General features: G+C 54.9%; 2 long non-coding RNA genes across 2 annotated transcripts in view; one reads left to right on the top strand and one right to left on the bottom strand.

Annotated features, from left to right (window-relative positions):
* The window catches only part of LOC121082534, a 57021-nt gene that overhangs the window by 5969 nt on the left and 29861 nt on the right, over positions 1-21191 (top strand). The gene's annotated exons all lie outside the window — the stretch shown is intronic.
* LOC121082535 lies at positions 10380-19947 on the bottom strand. Its single transcript, XR_005826057.1, has 3 exons — positions 19287-19947; positions 15909-16055; positions 10380-14916 (listed from the first exon to the last, which is right to left on the bottom strand). It is a non-coding gene; the product is annotated as an uncharacterized LOC121082535 (long non-coding RNA).

The following is a 21191-nucleotide window of genomic DNA, read 5'->3' as shown; positions in this document are numbered from 1 at the left end:
CGCCAAGTAACTCTTAAGGGTAGCATTTATCCCCGGGCACTCAGCTCACAAAGAGTGCTGGAGTGTCAAATAAACTCACTCCAGCCTGCAAAGAGAAGAGGAAGAAAATACAAAACCCCCTTTATTTCCACCCCTGCAGGGAAACAAATACGGACTTTGTGCTGGAGAGCAGCAGCGCCCTAACGAAGCTGGGTAGTGTGCGTACTAATGTATCTCTAATAAAATTGTGTGTGCATGCACACGTGATGGTGAGTGCGCAGACCTGGCAGACGAGCAGTAAATCAAAATCCCTCCGAAAAAATGCTGGCCATCCTGTGTGCCCACTGCTTTCTAGGCAGAGCTGGTCATCGCTAGCTCTGGGCAGCATGCTGGTGATCTCCGTGGGTTTGCTTTTGAAGAGGGGTGTGGGGAGGAAGATGCTGGTGCTGTCCTGGGTGCTCTGCTGAGGTGGTCAGCAGGGGTAAGGGGGCTGCAGGAGGTCTGTGCTTGGCCACATCTTCAGCAGACCCTTGTAGCTCTGACCAGACCTTTGGAAGGGCTCAGCACAGCTGAGCGCTGCTGCAGGTGCTCATTTCATCAAGAAACTGTTGCAGGAGGAGAATTCAGCTCTCTGCCCTGCTGTGGGCACTGCACGCCCTTGCAGCTGGTTTGCTACTGGTGGTGTGAACTGCCGCCTTTCTGTGAGCCTTGGGGCTGGATTTGCGCTGAGTGGAGGAGACGTGCTGCCCTGGGAAGAAATCGTTGTCTCTTTTCTGTGGATGGATTTAAACTGTCATCCTCTGTGTCAGAAACCAGCGTGACCAGTGCTGACCAAACAACTGGGACGGTAACATCCAAGCAAGGGATTGGCTGGTGCTGCCTGCTCCCTGGGGACGTGTCCACCAGCATGGCCAGCACCTCTGCTCTGCAGTAGTAAGAAAAATCCTGCTTTATGTTTCTTCATCTTGGCACGGTCTTGGCTGCTTAATGCTGAATTTGGGAATATCTTGCAGCTGTGCCACATGGGATGTGCTCAGATGCCCTCAGATACTCCTGCAGCTGCTGGCAGACCTGGAGAACAAGATGCAACTCTTGACTGTGCTGTAGTGGCCGAGGGTCACTGCTGCTCCCTTGTCCTGACGCTTGTTTCTCTACAGGTTTTGGTAGCTTGTCATTACTGAAAGGGGCAGATGCTGCCAGCCACAATAGCTGTTGGACTGTCTTCATACCTAGAAGCGAGGAAACAAGAGTCAGACCATGCGCAAGCTTGGGACTTCTCCTGCTCTACCAAGCAAATGGTCCTGAGCCAAGAGGATTTGTTTCTGGATGTTTTCTCTCAGCTGGGATCTCTGAAGTCATAAGCTGTCGTGGACTGGTGTGTGTTTTGGATGCTCCCTTCTGTCTGTAGCTGGGAATGTCACGGCCAGAAGGCTGTGGACATCTGCTTCTCTCAATCTGGTGGATTATTTCTTTGGTATTATTCAGCTAGTGCTGTGGTTTTTACTGATCTGGTGGAACTGGCTTCGTTCAGTGAGATCTCCCAATTGACAGATGTGGAACAGCAGCAGTTACAGCCCAGTGCTACAGTTCCTGTTCTGGGCTATTTAGAGCATCGTGGCTCTGGAGGAGGAAGGAGTCCATACGCACATATAGGACAAATCCTGCTGGCCTTAGGTGAGTCAAGAATATGTATTCCTCCCCCTCCCCCCTTTTTTTTTTTTTAAAAAAAAAAGCCTTCCTGTGGGATTGGCTACTTGGAAAACTATATTTTCCCTCACTTGTAGGGAAAATGCAAAATCCAGTGACCTGCTGCACTAGGGGCAGTAGGAGAGTAGACAGGCTTGTGTCTGACAGCTGGACGGGCTTTCCCCTCCTGTTTTAATCAAAGCGCTAACTTCTTATATTATTTGAGCCTGAAATCTCCAATAAGAGTTTTCTTCCTTGCTGAGTAATGGACAAAGGCGTTAAAGCGAGGCAGTCCCCAAGCAGGTTTTCCTTTCTTTCCCCAGCAAGAGGGATCCCCTCTGGCTTCCCCCACTTGGAACGTGTCGAAGCGAGCAGTGGTGGCTGCCAGGGGAGCCTGCTGCTTGTTGGGCTCACTGGGGACAATGTGGGGCTTGTCCTGGGGGTACCGCGGGGCTCCCGGGGCCTGGGTGGATGCAGGGGGTGTGAGCTGAAAGGCTCCCTTTGGAGGGGAGGGCAGTGTCAGCCTCCTTGCAATGGAAAATCCACTTTCCTGGGGGTTCTAGCAGGGGGACTGCTAGGAAATGTTGCCAGGGCTTTGTATTTTGAGGGGACTTGCAGCAGCATTGGTATCTCAGGGGTGTGATGCTGGGAGATGTGCCCAAGGGGCTTCGCAGGAGCAGCTGTGGATGTGTGAGGGTACATGGCCTGGGAGAATGGGGATTTCTGCTTGGGTGGAGAATAGCTGGTGGTTCCTGTGCTGGGGGAGATGGAGTTTGCCCTCACCAGCCTTTTGTGCTGTCCCTTGTCTGGAGGTAAATAAATGCAGTGGTCCTGTCTTTGTTTTCATCTGGGACTGGCCGGCTAGTGACACCTGACTTCTGTGGTCCCTGTGTGTTTTGATGAGGACATCCTCCTTTGGTCCCAGTTCCCCGTGCGGGCTCTGAGCCTGCAGCGGCTGCGGCCCTTTGCTCTGAACTGGAGTGGGTCCAGCTTGGTGGTGGGGCATGGAGCAGAGGTGGCTCTTCCACTTGGGAAGCTGCTGTGGTTCACCCTGCTTAGACTGCTTTCTCATGTGGGGGGCTATTTTTGTCGTGAACTTTCCTCTGGGAGAACAAGGCTGAGATGTGATGAATAAAGGGAAAACTGCTGCTGGGAGAAACTTGGGTTTATTAAAGTACACTTCTGGTTTTGGTAGAGCTCATCTGTTCTTGTTTGCTGGTGATCAATCAGTCCAAGAAGTTTGATGCAGGCTGGCAGGGATGTGAGGTCTATGCTGGTGTCCAGTATGGCTGTGGACATGTTCTGCAGCAGCTGAGCAGTGGGCTGTGCCAGTATGGTTAAAGAGAAATGGAGAAGAACTGCAAAGCTGCTGTTACTCACTTTCGCTGAGTGCAGATCCAGGAGGATGAGGTGCGTGGCCTCCCTGGAGAGACAGCTCTGCCAGCTGGGTGCTCTTCAGGATGGAGGGAGATGGCAAATGCAAACCTGAGGAACTGAGTGGCTGAAGCTCACTTGACTTCTGTTCTGCACTGCAAACTTCCAGCTATTTGAACAGAGTTGGATGCTTTAATTTCCTTCCCTTGTCAGTGTCTGACTGGTGCTGTTACATCTCGGCCTTTTCTCAGCCCCTTGGGACTGTGGTTTTTCCTTGATGAGCATCTAAATGTACCAAGTACATGACTCCATCCCTCTGTAGCATGAGTCTCTTGGCTTTCTGTCCTGTCCGGGCCTCTGAAACCCAGGCTGGAGGAGGGATGAGACTGCACATGCCCTCGCTGGTAGCACCGCAGATTCTTGAGTGCTGAGCTCCTTAGCTGAGGGGCTAAGGCAAGGCAGAGGCTTTCCACCCTGGACTAGCATAGCGCAGCTCAGGCCTGCTTGGCTCTGCACCGGCTTCTGCGCTAAGGGGCCAGGCTGGTACTTGGAGTTTGGTTTTATTTCTTGCATCTTCAGCTTTTTTGGAGAGATGTCCTGTGGACGGATCCCTTTGCTGTCTGCTTGGCTGCTCTCAGGTGCAGTAAGTGATGCGCTGAGCCCTGCTTGCGCTGGGGACCTTGCTGGGAGCCTGGGTCCCTGGTGCAGATGCCAGCCCTCCTGTGAAGCTGCTGGGGGGGCTGGGGCAGCCCCTTCTGGCACGGCGCTTCTCTGCAGGGATCCGGCAGGAAGCATAAACCGGTCTGCTGCGGAGATCCCTGCCTCTGCCAGCAGGCAGCAACAGCTTGTTAACATGAGCTTAAGTGGCAATCCCTCGTCACGCACTCTGGCCTGTCAGAGGCGCTTTGTCACCTTTAACTGCTCAGTGGCATCCCCGGACTGGCCTCTCCACCCCCCCGCCCCGCCCCGTGCCCGGTACCCCCTGCCTGAGGGGTGCTGCTGGGTGCCTGGTGGTGTTTGCTCCCCGGGAACTCCCATGCAAATGGGCAAAAAGCTTTCGGGTCTGATGCACCCCGCTCTCCCTGCTCGCATCTCCCCCGCGGGCTGTTCCCCCCCGGGGGGCCGAGCCCCCTCTCCCGGGGCTGCGGGGGGGGGGGGGGGGGCGGGGCGGGGCCGGCGGCGCTCCTGGGTGCGCGCTGCCCCCTGCCGGCAGCGGCGGGCAGGGACCGGGCAGCAGCGGCAGTGCCGCGCGCAGCCGCCAGGGGGCGGGCGAGGGTAGGCGGCGCTGCCTGCCCGGGCGTTCGGGTGCGGGGGGGGGGGGGGGGCCGCGCATCTTTGGCGGCCTGGGAAACGCCAAATTTCCCCCCTCACACCCCTTGTCTCTGGGTAAACTCCCCCAAATTCTACCTCGGACCCCAGCTCTGCGTGAGCCTCTGCAGGGGCCAGGGAGGGAAGGAACCCACCAGCTGCTGTGCGGCTCCTCGGGCTGAGAGGGGGGTGTCGAAGGGGAGGTGGTGATTGCTGGTGGGGGGGTTTATCTGAGGGGGTCTTGGTTTAGTCTGGAAGTCCATTTTTAAGGATTTTGGGTGGTAGGAAAGAAGACGGCTGTGGAGAGCATGGTGTGCTTGCAAACCACTGAAGTGGTCAATGCAAAGGAGCGGCAGAACAGATACATTTCTTCTTACCCAGTGAATTTTTAAGATGGATCTCTAATAAAAAAAAAAAAGAGGCTGAGAGGCAGTATGAACAGCATGCTCTTCGTTCTGATGTTACTGGTGCTTTGACAGATGGGACAAATCCTCCCTGTGCTCCTTTCCTCTTTATCTCCTCACAGCCTTGAGCACCCTGTGGGGGCTCGGTTCGGGTACCAACTGGGTGCTTCTTTCCAGGAAGTCAGCAAGTACAGGGCTGTCCCTGCTGCCGCTGGCGTCAGGTGACAAACGGCACTAGTTCTGTGACAGCAGCCTGGGCAGCCTCTGTGCGGTGCCTGGGAGCTGGGAGAACATCCCAGGAGCCCCCCAACCCTCTCCCTTCTGCTGCTCAGCCCCTCCTGTGCGCATCTGCAGGAGCTCCTGGGGGCCCTTCCCCTGGGTGCACCCAAGGAGCCTGCGGCCAGGCTGCTCCTCACAGGGAAGCGAATCCCACCTGTAGGTACATGCTGAGGGCCTGAAGCTCCAGAAGGAGCCAGACTTCTCGAGATAGTTCTCAGTACGAGTAGGAGTCAAACTGGAAGATGGGATGTTATTAGGGGAGGAAAAAAATCAGTATAAACCTCCTGCTGCGGTGTCTGTGCTCATCCCTGCTGCAAATGCCACAGGCTGCCCTTGTTCTCCTCTGAGCTGAAAAAAAAGGGGGGGGGGGAGGTGTGGGGCAGGTCACGGGGGGCGCAGCCTCGCGGGGAGCAGAGGTTGAGTGGGGTAGGGCTGCTCCATCCCCAGCCGTCTGAATTGGGGTATAGTGGGAGGAAAAAAAAAAAAAAGATTGTTGTCTGTTGTGGGTGAAGTGGCGGGGGGTGCCGGGCGCTGCCCGGGGGGGCGGCAGGGCTGCCCGGCCCGCGGCCGCTGGATGGCAGCGATGCTCCGCGCACCGCCCGCCGCGCCCACCGCCCCACCGGGGCTGCCACCGCGGGCGGGGGGTGCCGGTGGGTGCCGCCGCTGTGCGAAGCCCTTGTCCCTCCCGGACCCCCCCTCTCCCCCAGCCCCGGTCCCATCCCTGCGGAGGCTGGGGGCAAGGGTGCAGCTGGCAAAGCCGTGCTTGGCCTCTGGTTTGCCTTTGGATGTGGCTGCAGGGAGAGATGGAAAGTGGTTTTGTTGAGGGCAGGGGGGCGGAAGGTCCTGCTGGATGAGCAGCGTCCCCGCGCTGGCTGGAGCAGAGGTTATGGCACGGCAGCTCCCAGGGTGGGCTTGGCAGGTGGCTGACCCGCTGCTGAGGGTGTTTGTTGGTGCTTTGAGACCTGAATTAAATCCCCTACGAGGGCATCCTCTGTGCCGGTGGGTACCCAAATTGGCCACTCCAGGGCTGCCCGAGCCCTGTTTCTGCCAGCTGTTCCGAACATCCTGGGGTGCTCAGGGAGGGATATACCCACAGGCAAGTGCGCTGAGACCGGGGTGCCAAAGCAAAGAGGGATGAGGGCTGGGAGGGAGCAGATCTGGGTTGGAAAACATGACGTCTCTGGATCTGGTTTTAGGCAAAAGCGCTTGACACGTAGGAAAGATGCTAAGCTGTATCTAAAAAGCTGCTGCTCCATGAGCGTGACCTGGAAATGTGGGTGCTGAGGGCAGGGCTGGTCCTGAGGACTCCTCGCATGGTAACTCCGGACCATACCTGGGGCATTGCTTTGGGAATTGGGGCTGGTGTGCGCAGGGGCGGGAGGACACTGGGAGAGCAAGAGGCTGATGCTTGGGTGGTGGTTGCCTGAGGGGTGTGATGCGGAGGCATCTGCTGTCCCTGCCTGTTTCCAGTGTGCTCCGAGCAGGCCACCTACCCAGCATTCCTGGAGCTGCTTGGCTGGTGCAGGGACGATCAATGTGCAGCCTTTCTCCAAAGAAAAAGTATTGAAAACCACCTGCTCTGCCTCTCCCTTTCTCATCAGCCTTCCCCTCCCTCCTCTGACTCCCCCAGGAAAGGGGGGCTTGGGAGCGCTGTCTGGCTCTGGCTCTGCTTCCATATCCTTCTGTCTGGAAGTGGGTGAATTATTGCTGGATAAACCAGCGTGTTTGGCTGCCTTGAAAAGCACTTCCAGAGCAGTGACAGACTACTTGGTCGGCACCATTCACGTTGAAAGGTTTCACTGTCCAGGCTGCCTCCTTGATGGCTGCAGCCAACTGCAAATTCCACCAGCCTACCAGCCCCAGAACTGGGTTTCCATGGTGAATGCATTTTGGTTTTGCACCTAAAAGCTTGGAGCTTTGGGGAAGTTCTTTGCCATGAGTGTCACTGTTTGCCTGTTGGGCTGTCGTGCTGCTCCGGAGGAGGTCCTCTGGCTTTCCCTGGCTGGCTGCTCCCTTCTGGGGGAGAGCTGCCTGCCCAGCAGAGATGCTTCAAAGGCGTCTGACAGCTGATGCCTTGGGGACAGGCTCACAAGCTTTGTCCTTACACTGCTGTGGGCTCCAGCACACACCTCTGCCCCTGGGGTGCTGTGTGAGGCTGAGGTATGGGTCTGTCCTGGGAACTGACTTTTTTTTTTTCTCATGCTGGGACCTGTCCCTGTGCAATGCAGCAGGCAGATGTATTGACTCCTATGCATGCCTTGTGCCTTCCACTTGCTGTTACAAACCGCAATAAACCTGGCTTAACTTGCAAGGTGCTAGCTCAAGCCCTCCTGACACGACTTCCATGAAAACCAAATGAAATGTTTATATAGGGACTTTGCATGGAATGAGCTGTAAGTGGCACCTTCAAATAAATGTGTGTGTGTGCCCCCCCACCGCGCTGCACCGCTCTCCCGACCCCCTCCCAGCCTTGCACGTGTCAGCTGTGAGGCAAAGAGCTTGTTTCAAAACTTTATCTAGGCTTCCCATGCATTGCCTCGCATGCCTTTCTGACATGAAGGAGGTTTTGAGTTTATGGATTTGCCCTTCCTCGGGGGTGCATCTGCCCAGCTGCTCTGCAAGGACATCTCCTGTGCCCCAGGAGCTGTGCTGCACCCTTGTCCTCTGGAATGCTCTTTTCATTGATATTTTCTGAGAACAAAAATGCCTGCTTTGTTTCCCCTGTCCCTTTCTTTCCCCACGCAGAAGGGGAGGGAGAAAATGACTAAAATATTTTCTTGTAACAAAAGGCTGAGGGTGAATCTAGATCAGCCATTCTGATCCATTTAAGGCAAAATCTCCAGGGTTTTCAGTGAAGAAATTAAAACACTGGAGCTTTCTCTTTTCTTCAGAAGAACAAACAGGAGCGGTTACCACTTCCTCTAGCTCATAAACAAAACCAGCCCGACGTCTCCAGGAGAAACCCTGCCAAGAGACTTTCCTTCCTAATTGTTTAATATTTTTTCAGTTCTGATTAGTATTCGGGAGTGCCTGGCACACAAGCGGGAAGTTTCAGGAACAGGCTGTAGATCTTGCTTCAAGCAGATCCTACCCCCTCTTTCCATCCCATGCCCTCCTCTGCTGTCCCACTCACCCTCTCCCTCCCTCCCTTTTCTTCCTGCTTTGTTTTCCTTCATTCTTCCAGGGCTGCTGGTGGTGTCTTCTGGCCACCAAACTCTGGCACTTGCTTTTCTTGTTGAAGCTTTGCTGCATTTGCAGGAGCTGCATCAAGGGCTCTAAAGGCTTTTTCTTGACCTGCTCTTCTGCAGTTCCTTTGCTTTGCTTTCAGGGCTTTGCTCTCCGGAAGGAGCTTTGGCTGGACCAGCTGCAGGGGGATTCACCTTTCCTTGGAGGAAAGAGCAGGGCATTTGGACCAAACTTAATAAATGCTATAAAAGAATAAAGGGTGCAACTGTCTCGGTGTCCCACGGTGTGGGGATGGAGCCTGCTGCAGAGCTGCTCCCACCTGTGCACCATGAAATCTCCTCTGTCGGCCCCAGCATCCTCTGGACTTTGTCACCAGTAAAAATCCTTTCTGTGGCAGTATGGGAGCCTCCAGCTCGCCTTGGAGGTCCCCAGCGTGGAGTCCTGTGTGGCTGCTCGCTCTGTCGTGGGACAGTGACTCATTGGAGACTGTCCCGGGGGAAGCAGGGAAACCAACTTGGGATTATTACTTTTTTTTTTTTTAACCTCTGACATCCTTCCCTAGGCAGCCAGTCTGGGGCTGTACCTGCTGCCAGTGCTCCTGCCCTGAGCCCACTTTTCCGAGTGACTTTACTGTGCAGAGAAGAGCTTTCCTACATCTGTTTGTGGCTGGGTTTTAATGTCTAACATTGTTCTGAGTTCTGTTCTTGCATCATGTGCTGGAGATTAGGAAATCGGTAGCGATAATAAATATCGCTGAATGAGTGGGTGTGGGCAGGAGGGAGGGAGAAGAGTGATTTAAAGGGCAAGAAAAACTGTGTGTTCCCCACGGGCAACGCTCTTTTTGCAGGGATGAGTCAAGCTTTTACGCCCCCTTTTGCAGGAGACACCTGTGTGATAAAACAGTTCTTTTTTGAGTATGTGGTTGGAAATGCTCCTCAGCAAAACTGGGTTGTGTTGGGATATGGCGTGTGTCCCCCAAGCATCCCACCTCCCCTGCAAGTGGTGGTCCAAAATCTCCTTCCTGCCGGGGGGATGGGAGCTTGGGGATGCGGGGTCCCCGCTAGCCACGTGCCGTTGTTCAGTCCCTTCTGGGCCGAGCACCAAAATCCCTTCGTTGGAAACCAGTTTGTTGAGTGTCTAGTGTGTGCTCCCTGCCTCTGGGAACACACAGCTTTGACTCTGTGACTCAGCCTGAATTTCTTCATCGTATAAACAACCATCACGTCTTGGGCTTTTCTCACGCTTTCCCTGCTGTAGTTTCCAAGCAGTTTGTAAACTGCTTGCAGACTCTGGCTGGTAACCCCTCCGGGCAGGCAGGTGAAGCAGCATTTGCTTCTCTTTAATTTTTCAAGAGGGGAAACTGAGGCTCCAAAAGCTGAAGTAGCTTATCAGAAATCACGTAGGGAAATGATGGCAAAGCACAGAGCCCCGTGGAGACTGCAGGATTGCACCTTCGGTCTTGCTGTGGCTGAGCTGATGGCTTCGCTCCTTGCGCTTTGCCCCATGCCGTGTTCAGGGCGGAGGGGCAGAGCAGTCACCCAGCCTTGCTGTTCCTGGTCTTGAGCAAGACGCGCAGGTATCTCTGGATGCACTTCTCCTCTTTCCACGAACACTGCAGCTGCCGGGGCAGGGGATGCCCAGAGGGAAAGGCACTGCTGAAGGGTGTTTGGGGAGCAGTTCCTCGTGGAGCTCCATGTGCAGCTTGTTGCAAGGTTCTTACCACTGCAGCCAGCGTCTGAGCAGCTCGAAAATGGCATTAGCAGTATTCCTCTGGGGCAGGAAGATATTATCCCCTTTTTACAGAAGGGAAGGGCAGCTAATACAGCACAGAAGGATTAGGGCTCAGATTTTTCTAAAGCTTCCTGGTTAAGAAGGCTGTGACTTCCAAGTCACTCCAGTTACTCAAGAGCCCGTGTGTAAAATTTCTGGTTGGAGCAGAACATTGAGCTTGGGTCTGTGATGGCCCAGTAACTCCAAGCTGCTCAGCAGCTGCAAGGTACCACAATGATCGCAAACGCCTTTTTTGGACCACTCCTTCCTCCTTGAGTTTTACCTGCCAAGGTTTCCATCCTATTTTTTTTTTTTTTTTTCATTTCCTGATATTTGTCCCGTGGCTGGGATGGGATGGGAGAGGCTTGGCAGGAGCAGGGGGAGATGCCACGGGGTGGGGGTGATAAGCAAATCTTTGAAAACAAAGTTCAGGCAAATGTATGACCAAGTGGAGAGTAGAATCCCCTAGCTGGTGATACGGCTCACCTTGGAGCAACCTGTGCAGTGTGTGAAGGCAAAGGGAGGAGCTCTGGTGCTCTTTGTGTCTGGGGGAGCTTTGTGTGGCATCCTCCCTCACCCGCACAGGCGGCTGCTGCTTGCTCTGTTGTACCTTTTGCACTCCTGCTTGATTCTTCTTGCTGGAGGCTTTTTGCTGGTGCTGCTCTTGCGTTCCCCGGCGCTTTTTCATGTGAAAATATGACTTCTTGCTTTCAGGACTGTTGTACACTGTTTATTACAGATGGTTTGTGTTTGCTCTGCCCCATTGACTCACGGCATCAGAGCTGTGTATGCGGCTTTATTATAGAGTAAACCTGAAATCAGTTTTTAGCGTGGGCTGTTTTTCCAGCTGGGAGATGGGAATAGCTGGTCGTGGAGCCAGGCACCTTGGGCCTGGGCAGTCTGTGTGGTGATCGCTTCCCTTTGGCCCCGAGAAATGCATTGCCTTGCGGGCACCGAGGATGGGAATGGTCCAGCTTGTCATTTCTGAGGTGGGGAGGGCTTGCCTTTCTCTTCTTTGGTTGTCTTTTGGGACTGGATGAGAGGAAACAGCTGTTGCTGGCAGCAGTGAAGTTGGTATCTGGCAAATAACTCCAGTTTATACAGTTAAAATCCCCAAGGGCAGGGGCAGAGTAGCCTGCAGGCAGGAGGGCAAGAGACCAACTCAGCTGAGCAGCCCCGTTGCCTGTCCCTGCTGGGGCATCTCCTGCTCCAACATTTGGGTAAAGTTGTCTGCCCAAGAGCTGTGTTTTGTTTTGATGTTTTTTGGCATCCCTTCCCGCACTTGGAAGAAGGACGATGAGACGTCGGTACAGGTAGAGCGAGTTCTGTGCTGACCTCCCCTTCTTGGCCAGGATTTAGCCGGATGCTCGTAAAAACTTCTTTCTCCAGCTCCTGAAACTTGTTCCAAGAGGCTTTGGCTGGTTTTGGGAGGGATGAACGTTTGCAAGACAACGGGGCACAGCGTTTAGTGTGTGCTAGCTGGGGGGTGGCTGCCCGCCCTCCAGGTGAAGCCCTGGCTGCGCTGCCCAGCTGCAGCCCTGCCCGGCCGCTCGCTCAGCACCATCCTTGCCTGCCGCGGGGAGCTGGGCCGCATGCTGCTTCCCTGGCGCCCCGAGTGAGGGCAGAGGCGGCTGTTTTGGTAATGAATCTAAAAGCGACTCATTCTTAAAATGTGTTGAGGCCTGCCGAGAGCATCCTTGCTGGGATGAGGTGGAGAGAGGCTGTATAGGTCTCCACACCATCCCAAGGTGAGGCCAGGACCAGCTGCTGGGAAGGAGCTGGGTGACCTCAAATGTGCTTTTCACAGGGCGGTGATGCTGGGAAGCTGAGGGTCAGGAGCGTGGGCATCTGAAACAAGATTTCACCAGGAAATCCCCTTAGAGCAGGACACTGCTGTCGGTTCTTCCCTCGGCCATGGTCCATCTTCAGCCCTGAGTGGGAGCTACATGACAAACATCTGACTACTGGCATTGCTTGTTTTTTGTTTTTTTTGGTGGTTTTTTTTTTTTTTTAAACTCCCCCTGATTACCTGTACTCTGACCTCAAAACAGCATGTGGTTTTTGAGCCCTGCTGGGCGAGGACAACGCCAGCAAGGCCGACGGGTTTCTGTGTGCTTCAGGGTTTCTTGCCCAGGTGCCTCTGGTTCTCTGCAGACCTGGTGGGCTCCCCTGCCGGGGAGAGTCCTCGCTCATAAAGAGCGGTGCTAACGGAGGATTAACGGTTAATCAGTTGTTCATGGAGGGTTATAAACAACCTGTCGGGCTCTTTAACACCTTTCGCTGATGTGCTCGTTGCCCTTCATAACACATTCCTGTCTGTCTGATGCAGCCTTGTAACCTCGATTAATCACCTGTTAGCTCCTGCTGCTGAACGTGGCTTGGATGGTGCTCAGCAGCCTGTGGACCCCACCTGCTGTGCCAGGATTTCCCAACTGCTCGGGGGACCCAGCGAGGGCTGGTGGGGAGCCCCATAGAGCACGCGAAGAGCAGGGAGGCTCCGCAGCCCTTGTGCTTGGTGCTGTGCCCTCCCCATGCTCTGCTCTTCCCCAGGAGCTGGGGATGGAGACGTTGCTGGGAGAGGTTTTAGGGTGTCAACGACCACCTCAGAGGGCAGGTCCAAGGGAAGGTCTTCTGGGTTGACCCCACTGAGGCGGGATCCAGCGCTGAAGGTTTCTGTATCCCTCATGTTGATGTAGCCATGGACCCTGCTCCCCCCCGGGTCAGCTCCCACCTCCCAGGAGATGAGTCCCGGCCCTGTGCAGCAGCTCCCTGCCTGGTGGAGGAGAAATGTCCAGCTCTCCTGTGCTGGTTTTGGTGCTCTCCTTCTGGTGTTTGGGGTACAGCGTGCACCCTTCCTCCGGGATGCTGGGGAGCTCGCCTGGTTAAGCAAACACTGCTGGGATATTACCTGTCTGTTAACCTGTCAGCGCTGCTTTGCAGCTCCATTTAATCTCCGGTTGTGGAATTTCCCCTGCAGTTTCTGCCTCCCCCTTGCTGCCCCCTTCCCACGATCAGGGTAATTAAATATTGTCTGAGTCCCGTCACTTAATGGCCCGGTTGTTTGCCAAGGGGAGATAACCGAATGTTTGCTTGCTGTAGACCAAGGACATGGGCAGCTCGTGCCCAGACAGGGCAAGTCACCAGGCCATGGGGTGACGCTTGCGTGTGACATGTGGCTGCAGTGGCAGAGCTCTTCCCACGGGGCACAGCAGCACCTGCGGCCAGTGCTGGGAAGGGACGTGTCTGGAGCAGCCTCTGCCCTTTGGATGCGTTTCTACTCTGCCCTGATTAGTTAAATACCAGTGTTGCTGTGTCTTCAGAAACTCTGGTCAAAGGAAAGGTCTAGCCATGAAAGGAGGTTCCACTTCTTACATTTTTTAATATTCCCACTTCTTAGGTATTTTTTTTCCTTGTTGTTCTAAGTTGCTGTTTGAATTTTTTTTTTTTTTTTAATTTTTTTTGCTGAAGCTTGAGGCTGTTGGTAGATGCTCACCCAAGTCTAGGACAGGAGAGCTGACCAAGTGCTGGTGTCCCCACTGTCCCCCTGCCCGCACGGGGCTGTGAGTGGAGATGACAGTGGGCTCTGGATGGAGGAAGCAGAGACCAAACGTTCATCATGGGCAAAGTCGAAGGGTCCTGGGCTTTGCTGCACGTCCTAGAGCTGTGTGCCCGGGTTGGAGCAGGTCAGCTGGCAGGTGCTGTGTCTGTTCCCTTGCCGAGGCTGGTCCCTTCCAGCCGTACCTCTGCCGCGCGGTGAGGGTTGGTGGTTTCTCCACCCACGTGAAACGGTCTGACGGCCAGTGTATGGGCTGGGCTCTCCCTGCCTGCCCAGTGCCCTGCGGGGAGCGTGCGCTGGAGGCATGGGCCAGGTCCGTCCTTCCTGAGGTGGTGGTGGGGCTCTCACAGCCCAGCACACCCTTGCCAGAGCCATCCTTAATCCTTGGGATGGGGCAGGGCATGTGGCATGTGTGCCAGAAGAGCCCAGCTTGCCTTTCTCTGCCCAATGGATGGGCGCTAGTGAGGAAAAAAATTGCCAAGGACCCTGTCAGCCTGAAAGCCTGTCCTGTTTTGTTTTTGTTTTTTTTTGTTTTGTTTTGTGTGGTTTCTTTTTTTTTTTTTTTTTTTTTTTTTTTACTGTTGTGCTCAAGTCTTTGCCAGGCTTTAAGCTAAACACGGGGCCTGGGGGTGAAAGCAAGCTCCCATCTGGAGCACGCCCGGGGAGACCAGCAGCGATGTCTATACCTGTCACCTACCAGCCACACAAAACACGGGCTCTGGTTTATTGTTTGCTGTGCTGTGGGGTGATAACTCGCCTTTGGGGAAGGCAGAGGTGTGGTGGCACGGCTGTGCTGCCCACGCATCGCCCCTTCCCCCCGCCCGGAGGTGGCTGCCTCGCAGCACTGGTTCAGGTGCCTGTGGCTCCGTTTCAAGCATCTCGGTGCTGGAAAGCTTCGTGCTTGGACAGCATGAAGAGGTTTATAGACCCGCTACTACTTCTAAGCGAACAGGCAAGTCAGGTTTTACATCCCAGGAGCTCTGAACTCAGTCCACACAGTCTGCCCGGGAGGTGGAGTTTCCCTTGCAGAGGGCTTTGGGATCCTCTGGAATGATGAGCCATATGTCAGTGATGGATTTAATACTTAAGGCTGTCTGTGAAAGCCAACTTTCTTAAGCCAGAAACAAAGTCCTCTAGTGGAAAGCTCAGAAGGAAGAAAACTCCCAAATTATGATTTCTGGATAGTCTTTAATTTTAGGGATTAGGAGTCAAATTTCTGCATTTCTCCAAGGTTACTGTGAGCACAGTTATAAATTAAAAGTGCTGCAGAACTGAATGCTGTTGCCAGAGCTCTCTAAGTCTGGATGCCGCTTGGCTGCAGATGTCCTTGCTTCACCTTTCCGCAGTCGAGGGGAAAAAAACGTTTACACTTGGCTAGAGAAAAGAGTGTAAATAGTAAAATACTGAGCTGGTGCCCTGTGAAACCCATCACGTAGCCGCCCCCCCCAGCCTGGCCCCGCTCCGCTCGCTGGGGCTGGGCTCCGAGCGAGGAGCCGGGCTGGCCCCAGAGCCCTGGCTGTGCTGGGACCTTCTTGAGCGCAGACCTGGCTCTTGGCTGGTGCCTGACCTGGTCCGGCACTTGGGATGGATCTGGATGCTGGGTTTGCTGGGGGAGGTTTCTCCGGCAGCGCTGCGTGGCCTCGTTTTCCTCCACTGCTAGCAAGACCACCCATCTCTTCCCAGCTCTTAATTTTTTTCAATTAAAGCCTGTTTCTATGCCACGTTACCAAGGCCTGGGCTGTGATGCCACAGCTGTGCTTATGGGGCTTTCCTTGCTGCCTCTGACAGCAGGTTTTCACTCTGGTCTCGAAAGGAGCCGTGCAGCAGATTGAGCGAAGCATGGAGCCCACGCTCCTCTGGCCCCACTGCAGCTGCAAGGGATTTGGAGGTTACCAGCCCTCATCCTCCCAGAAGATGCTAAGCTTGTGATTACACGTATTGTGCTTTGGAGCCTGGATAGTGGGGCTTTGCTCTCACAGCTCTGTTCCTGGCAGGATTAGTGCCCTGAGGAAGCGGGAAAGACAGCTCCATGGGTGCTGGGGGACGAAACCCCAGCTCAGTTCAAGCATTGGAACCAGCTGCCTGGAGAGGTGGTGGAATCACCATCCCTGCAAGTGGTTAAAAACCTCATAGATGCGGTGCTTAGGGATGTGGCTTAGTGGTGGGCTTGGCCGCGCTGGAGTAACGGTTGGACTTGATGGTCTTAGAGGTCTTTTCCAACCAAAATGATTCTATATTCCTGAGTATCTGAAATCCAGGAGCCACCTGGGAGAGGGCCAGCGGCTCCCCCAGCATCCCACCACTGTGGGCAGAAGCTCCACCAGCCATTCCCCTGTTTTCCCCACCCCCCCTGAGCCGTTTGGTACCTGTGAAGGGCTCCAGCATCTCCCCTTGCCCCTACACTTGAAATGAAGTTGCTGACTGCACGGCCTCCCTTTTGTCTTCCCTTCCTGAAGCTTGTGCTACCTCTTGAGCTGGCTCAAAGGCTCTCCTTCGGCGAGGCTCAATAGACACTACAGAGAAATGAGAGGAGGAAATTAAACACAGTGGGTGTTGGGCCAGCACCCTGGAAGCTGCTCCGTGACCGGGCTGCCAAAGACCCCGGCTCAGAAGTCCCTCGGTGGTGGGGAGGAATGAGAGCACGGGGAGCGACAGGCTTTTGTTTGACCACCAAGAGAGAGCAGAAGTCTTCCCAGGCAGCCAGCCAGGTTGTGCCCTGGGGATGTGAGATGCAGCCAGGCCCCGAGCCTGGTCCCCAGCGCTGCTCTGGGGGCTGCTGGCATCGCTGTGCTTGGGGACGGTGGGGGGTGGCCAGCCTGGTCCCAGCTCAGCATCCCAGAAAGCGCAGGTGTTGGCTGCCCTGTCACTTAGGATGAAGTCTTGGTGCCAGCACACTTGGGGCGATGGGAGCCAGCACAGGTACTGCAGCCCCTGGTGCTCGGGAAACTTCATATTAAAAATAGTTTGGTGTTGGCTTTGTGCGGTGCTTCGTTCTCTCTCTGGTTTTTGCAGAGGCTTTGGGAGTGCTGCTGGGCAGGTGTTGCTGCTCGGGGGTGTCCTGCCCCATATGCTCTGTGCACCCTGTGCTGCTCCAAGCCAAGCAGCGAGCACTGCAGCCATGGCAATTTCTGGAATTTCATGCTTATTAAAGGTTTGGAGATAATTGGTTTTTTTTCTTAAAGTTAGAGATTTTGGTGTTGGGTCAGTACACTGTAGTTTCATTTTTCTTTTTTATTAAGTAACTTTGTAGCTCTTTGCTTTGTAAAGTTAAGTCTGAAAACGCAACCCTGAAGTCTCAAAAGCCAGAAAGCAAATGAAAAGGATGTAAACAACATTTTCTGTATGTTCAAGTGTTAGGATTCTTTTTTCCTTTTTTTTTTTTAAAAAAAAACCCCCATCTTGTGATTTTCACCACTGAGCTTGAGGAGTGGTACAATTACCCTACACTGGTGATACGCTCTAGTGCCTGGGGAAGCCTGCTGTTGATGTTGGGTTATCCTGGAGATACCTAATTAAGCTTAATTTAAATAAGAGCTGCTTTTACTGAAGTTGGCAGCACATTAACTTCCTTTTCATATACCACAAGTTGTTTGGAAGGGCTTTTGGATGTTGCTTCGACGGCTGAGTGGTGTCATCGTGCTAAAGAAGCAAAACCCCAGCCTTGCTCAGGCGGCTGTTGCTGCAGTGGCTGGGTGTCACGGTACCCCCATTGCTGGGGGGCGCCTGGGCTCTGCCCTCTGCATTCCCCCCCCCTGGCAGGCAGCGTGGCTGCGTCTCAGCAGGTGACCGCTTTGGTTGGTTTAATGCACCAGCTTGCATGCTGGACGAACATGGAGCAGAGGTACCACGTGCTTTGGGATGAGGTGACAACTGGACATCGGCGGTGGCCGTGACCTCTTCACCATCCCAAGCGGGAGCCGCCGGAGCCCGGGTGCTTGCTTGCTGGCATGGGCGGTGCTGAGGGAGGCTGTCAGGTCGCTCCAGTCTAATTACGGCCGGGCCTTTCTCCCCACATCTCTCAAGATTTTAATTTTTTTTTTTTTTAAGTGGTAGATTCTGTCCGGGGCTGTTTTAGAGGATTAATATCCCCAAGTGCGTGCTGCTCTGCCGCGGTACAGGAAGGCAGCGTGCGAGGCTGGCTCACCTGTAACGGCTCGTTACTGGGGATTTTGGGTTTGCTCTCGGCCACGTGAGCAGGCTGGCTGGCACTGTATGATTAAATTAGTTTCTAGGAGAACAAATCCCGGATTAGCGTAGCCATTTGCCATGCTGAAAGTGGAGCCCTGCTAATTAGGTTTATGTAACGGGCTCGCATGGCGTCCTGTAATCGGTGAGGGGCACGGGGGGAGAGCTGGGGCGGCTGCGCTGGTTAATTGGGAAGCACGCTGGGGTCCCTGGGGACCACTGGAACTGCTGAAGTCTGGGCTGAACTTCTGCAAATTAAAAAAAGAAAGGCATTGCAAAGCATTGCTTCCAGCAGTACCAAGAAATGCGTGCTGTGCAATCGAGCTACCGTTGTTCTCTGCTTGTTGCTGGGACCGGAGATATCTCCGACCTCTTGTCTCGTGTCACAGGCACCTTTTCCTCCGGACCGTGGCAGCGCAGAGGCTGCAGCTGCTCCCTGGCCGTGCTGCCCTGCTCAGCACTGCTGGGCAGCCTCTGCCTGTCTCGCAGGACTAGGTGCCTGTGCACCTGGAAGGTGAAGCATCATCAGGAGGTGGTTATCCCACCAGTGTTGCCTCCTTTTGCGGGGTTAATTGAAGCGGCTGTGGCACTGTGTCAACATGCGGCGTTGCTCGTGGGTGCGTGCAGCAGTCGAGCATCGGTGGACCCCTCGTACTGCAGACTGCGGTTCAGCTCCTGCCCAAAAGCGAGGTGTGGGCTTTGCCAGGGCCCCAGGTGCGGGCAGATTCCTGTGGGAGATGCTTTGTTTCCCGGGTCTGTTGGCGCAGTTACAATTTCCCGGCTGGGTAGGCAACGCGCAGCATCTGGATGGCCCGGCCAGCCCGCTCCCTCCTGCTGAACAAACCCTAGTAAAAATTGCCCAGCGAACCTCAGTAAAAAATTAATGGAGTAGTCAAAGGCTAATCCATCCCAGGGAAATGTAGATTAAATCCCTGCAGCAAGGGGAGACTTTTCTTCCAGCTGTGATGGAATTGTGAGTTTTCCCTTTGCCTCCCTGGCCACCGTTCCCCCTCCTCTGCTGGCGATGAGGGAGAGCGGCACAAAGGAACGTCGTTGGCATCGCAGTGACAGGGGAAAGGAGCTGGCTCTGTGACAGCTTGGTGGGCTCTGTAGCAAGAGGCAGAGCTGCCACTCCTGCACATAGGTGGGATGGAGACGGGGATCAGCTGGGGCTGAGGACTGCTCACCGGGGCATGTTTCTGGGGTGCCGGGGCGGGGAGAAATGCCTTTGTGCAACTGGTGGGTTTTGCTAGGTGTAATGGGAGGGTGGAGGTGGGGATGCAGCGAGGCACGTCCCGCGTGTCCTGCATGCCAAGGCTGTGGCAGTGCGATGCAGCGGGCAGGGTCTGTGAGCATCAGTGCATTGCAGAGCTGCAGCACACCCCCTCGGGAGCCATGCTGTCCCCACCCAGCGAGCCCCTGGGAATGGGGTGCAGGGCCTTGGTGTGACCCTCGGGGGTTTAAATTGGGGCAGGTCCTAGTAATAGGAGGTCCGGTGGGGATGCTACAGCTGCCCTCTAGGAAGACACCCCCCCCACCCCCCCTCGATGGATGCTTACATGGCGATGAATGCTGCCGGTTTGCAGGGCATGCTCCTGGAGCCTGGGCTTTCCGTGCTCCCTGGCAGAGGAATGCTCACCTGGGAGGGGGGTTTAATCGGGGCAGCACCTGAACACCCCTGCTGTGGGTTGCACCCTGCGTGAGCAGGAGCAGGAACGGTGGCTGTGGGTGATGTCCCTGTTCACGGCGTGCAGGGGCCGAGGGCGGGAGCAGCAGCCGGGCCAGCAGCGCGCACCTCTCCTGCTGCGGCGCGGAGCGTCGGCGCTGGCTGAGGATGCGGGGGCTGGCTCGGTCAGGCTGGTGCGGCTGGTGCTGTGGCGGCAGAGCAGGGATGCAGAGGAGGTCGCTGCTGTCCCGAGCCTTCACCTTTGGGAGCGGTGGTGGCTTGTCCTCCCTCTGCTGGCATTTCAGTCCTTGGGGCCAGCTCTAAGCCCAGCTGATGGCTTCGGGTCGCAGGCAGGGACTGTTCAGCTCTAGCTCCCCTTGGTACGTTGCACAGTAGAGACTTGACACCCCGCAGAGACAATCCCCGTGGGCAGGTGATGTCCCGGGAGTGCGCTGCGGCTGTTGCATGTCATATGGGCTTTTCCTGCTCCTCGTGCTCCGTGCACATCCATCCTCTGCTTTATCCCTGTGTGTCCAGCCCACCACCAATAGTGCTGCAGAGCTTTGATCTGCTCCTAGTGATTAAATTCGTATCATCCAGACTGACAGCTTAATATACCTCAGCGAGGCCGTGCTAAATTAGTTGCCAAAGCTGCAGAAATGCTTTCTGACAGCTACAGGCACTTGATATGTGTGGTGGGTTTTTTTTCTTCTTTTTCTCAGCGTACAGTAAGGGTTGCTTTTGCTCTGTTCGGGGCATCCTTCCTCGAGTTTCATGTAAACTGCTTCACCGCCGCTGGAGCTGCTTTCTGTCTGTTGAGTGGAAACAGCTGCCCTGGAGCACAGCTGCGGGCGCAGGGTCTGGTGTCTGTGTGGGAGCGGGCTCGGTGATCACATGCAGAAATACTGTGTCATCGTATTTTCAAATTTATACGCTATATATATGTCTTAGCTTGTGTTGAATTTTTGTTTTGTGAAAATGATGTGCTGGCTGAACCTGGAGCAGTCAGGTGGGTCCAAACTCTCCCTGCGCCCAGAGGTCTCCTTAGCATCAATGCTGGGCAGCCAGGCTTGTCCTCGGGCTGGTTGACCATGGCTCAAGCCATGTAATGACTGTGAGTCTGCGTTAGTGGTGTTGCGCTGGGGCCTCTCATTTGGCACTGGCAGCCCTTCAGCTGTGATGTGAAGCCCTGAAAACCACCAGCGAGAAGTGAGATTAGATATGTATAGATATATATGGGCCATAAAAAGCACGCTCATCCCTGCATCCCCAGGGGTAAGGAGCTTGCTGCTGCTTCCTTCCAGGTGAAGCTCATGGTCACATAACTCCAGCATCAGCTTCCAAGTGGGTCAGGTCCAAGGGTCAGGAATTAGCATCCGTGGGCAGTGGCCAGCCAGCATCCAAGCCTGCGGGCAGGGGTGGCAGCGGGGACGGCTGTCCCCAGGCACCGGCTCAGCAGGGCGAGCCCCTTCTGATGTTGGCAGAGGTAACTGAATGCCTTGTTTTTTTGGGATTCCCTGGAGAAGATGATAACTTCCACGTCCCCGTGGAGGCTCCGGGCCTGGCTTCCTCCACCAGTGAGCTGCAGCTATTTCAGAGTGAAATACAGCACTTTGCTGGTTTCTGAGCCCAGCGGAGGAGCAGCAATTAAAATGCCTTTGATGAGGATCTGCCGGCAGCACGCCTGTTCCATAGCATTAGATTTGTGTACCAAGTTTTCTTCCAGGACTCGGACAGCTTCTCCCTTCTTCTTCCAAAAATGTGCCGTAGCTTTGGATTTCCATGTGCACAATGACAG

This window comes from Falco naumanni, chromosome 1 (genome assembly GCF_017639655.2).
Source record: "Falco naumanni isolate bFalNau1 chromosome 1, bFalNau1.pat, whole genome shotgun sequence".
Classification (NCBI taxonomy): Eukaryota; Metazoa; Chordata; class Aves; order Falconiformes; family Falconidae; genus Falco; species Falco naumanni.
The sequence above is the reverse complement of the archived record's forward strand: the minus strand, read 5'-3'. Positions and strand labels throughout refer to the sequence as shown.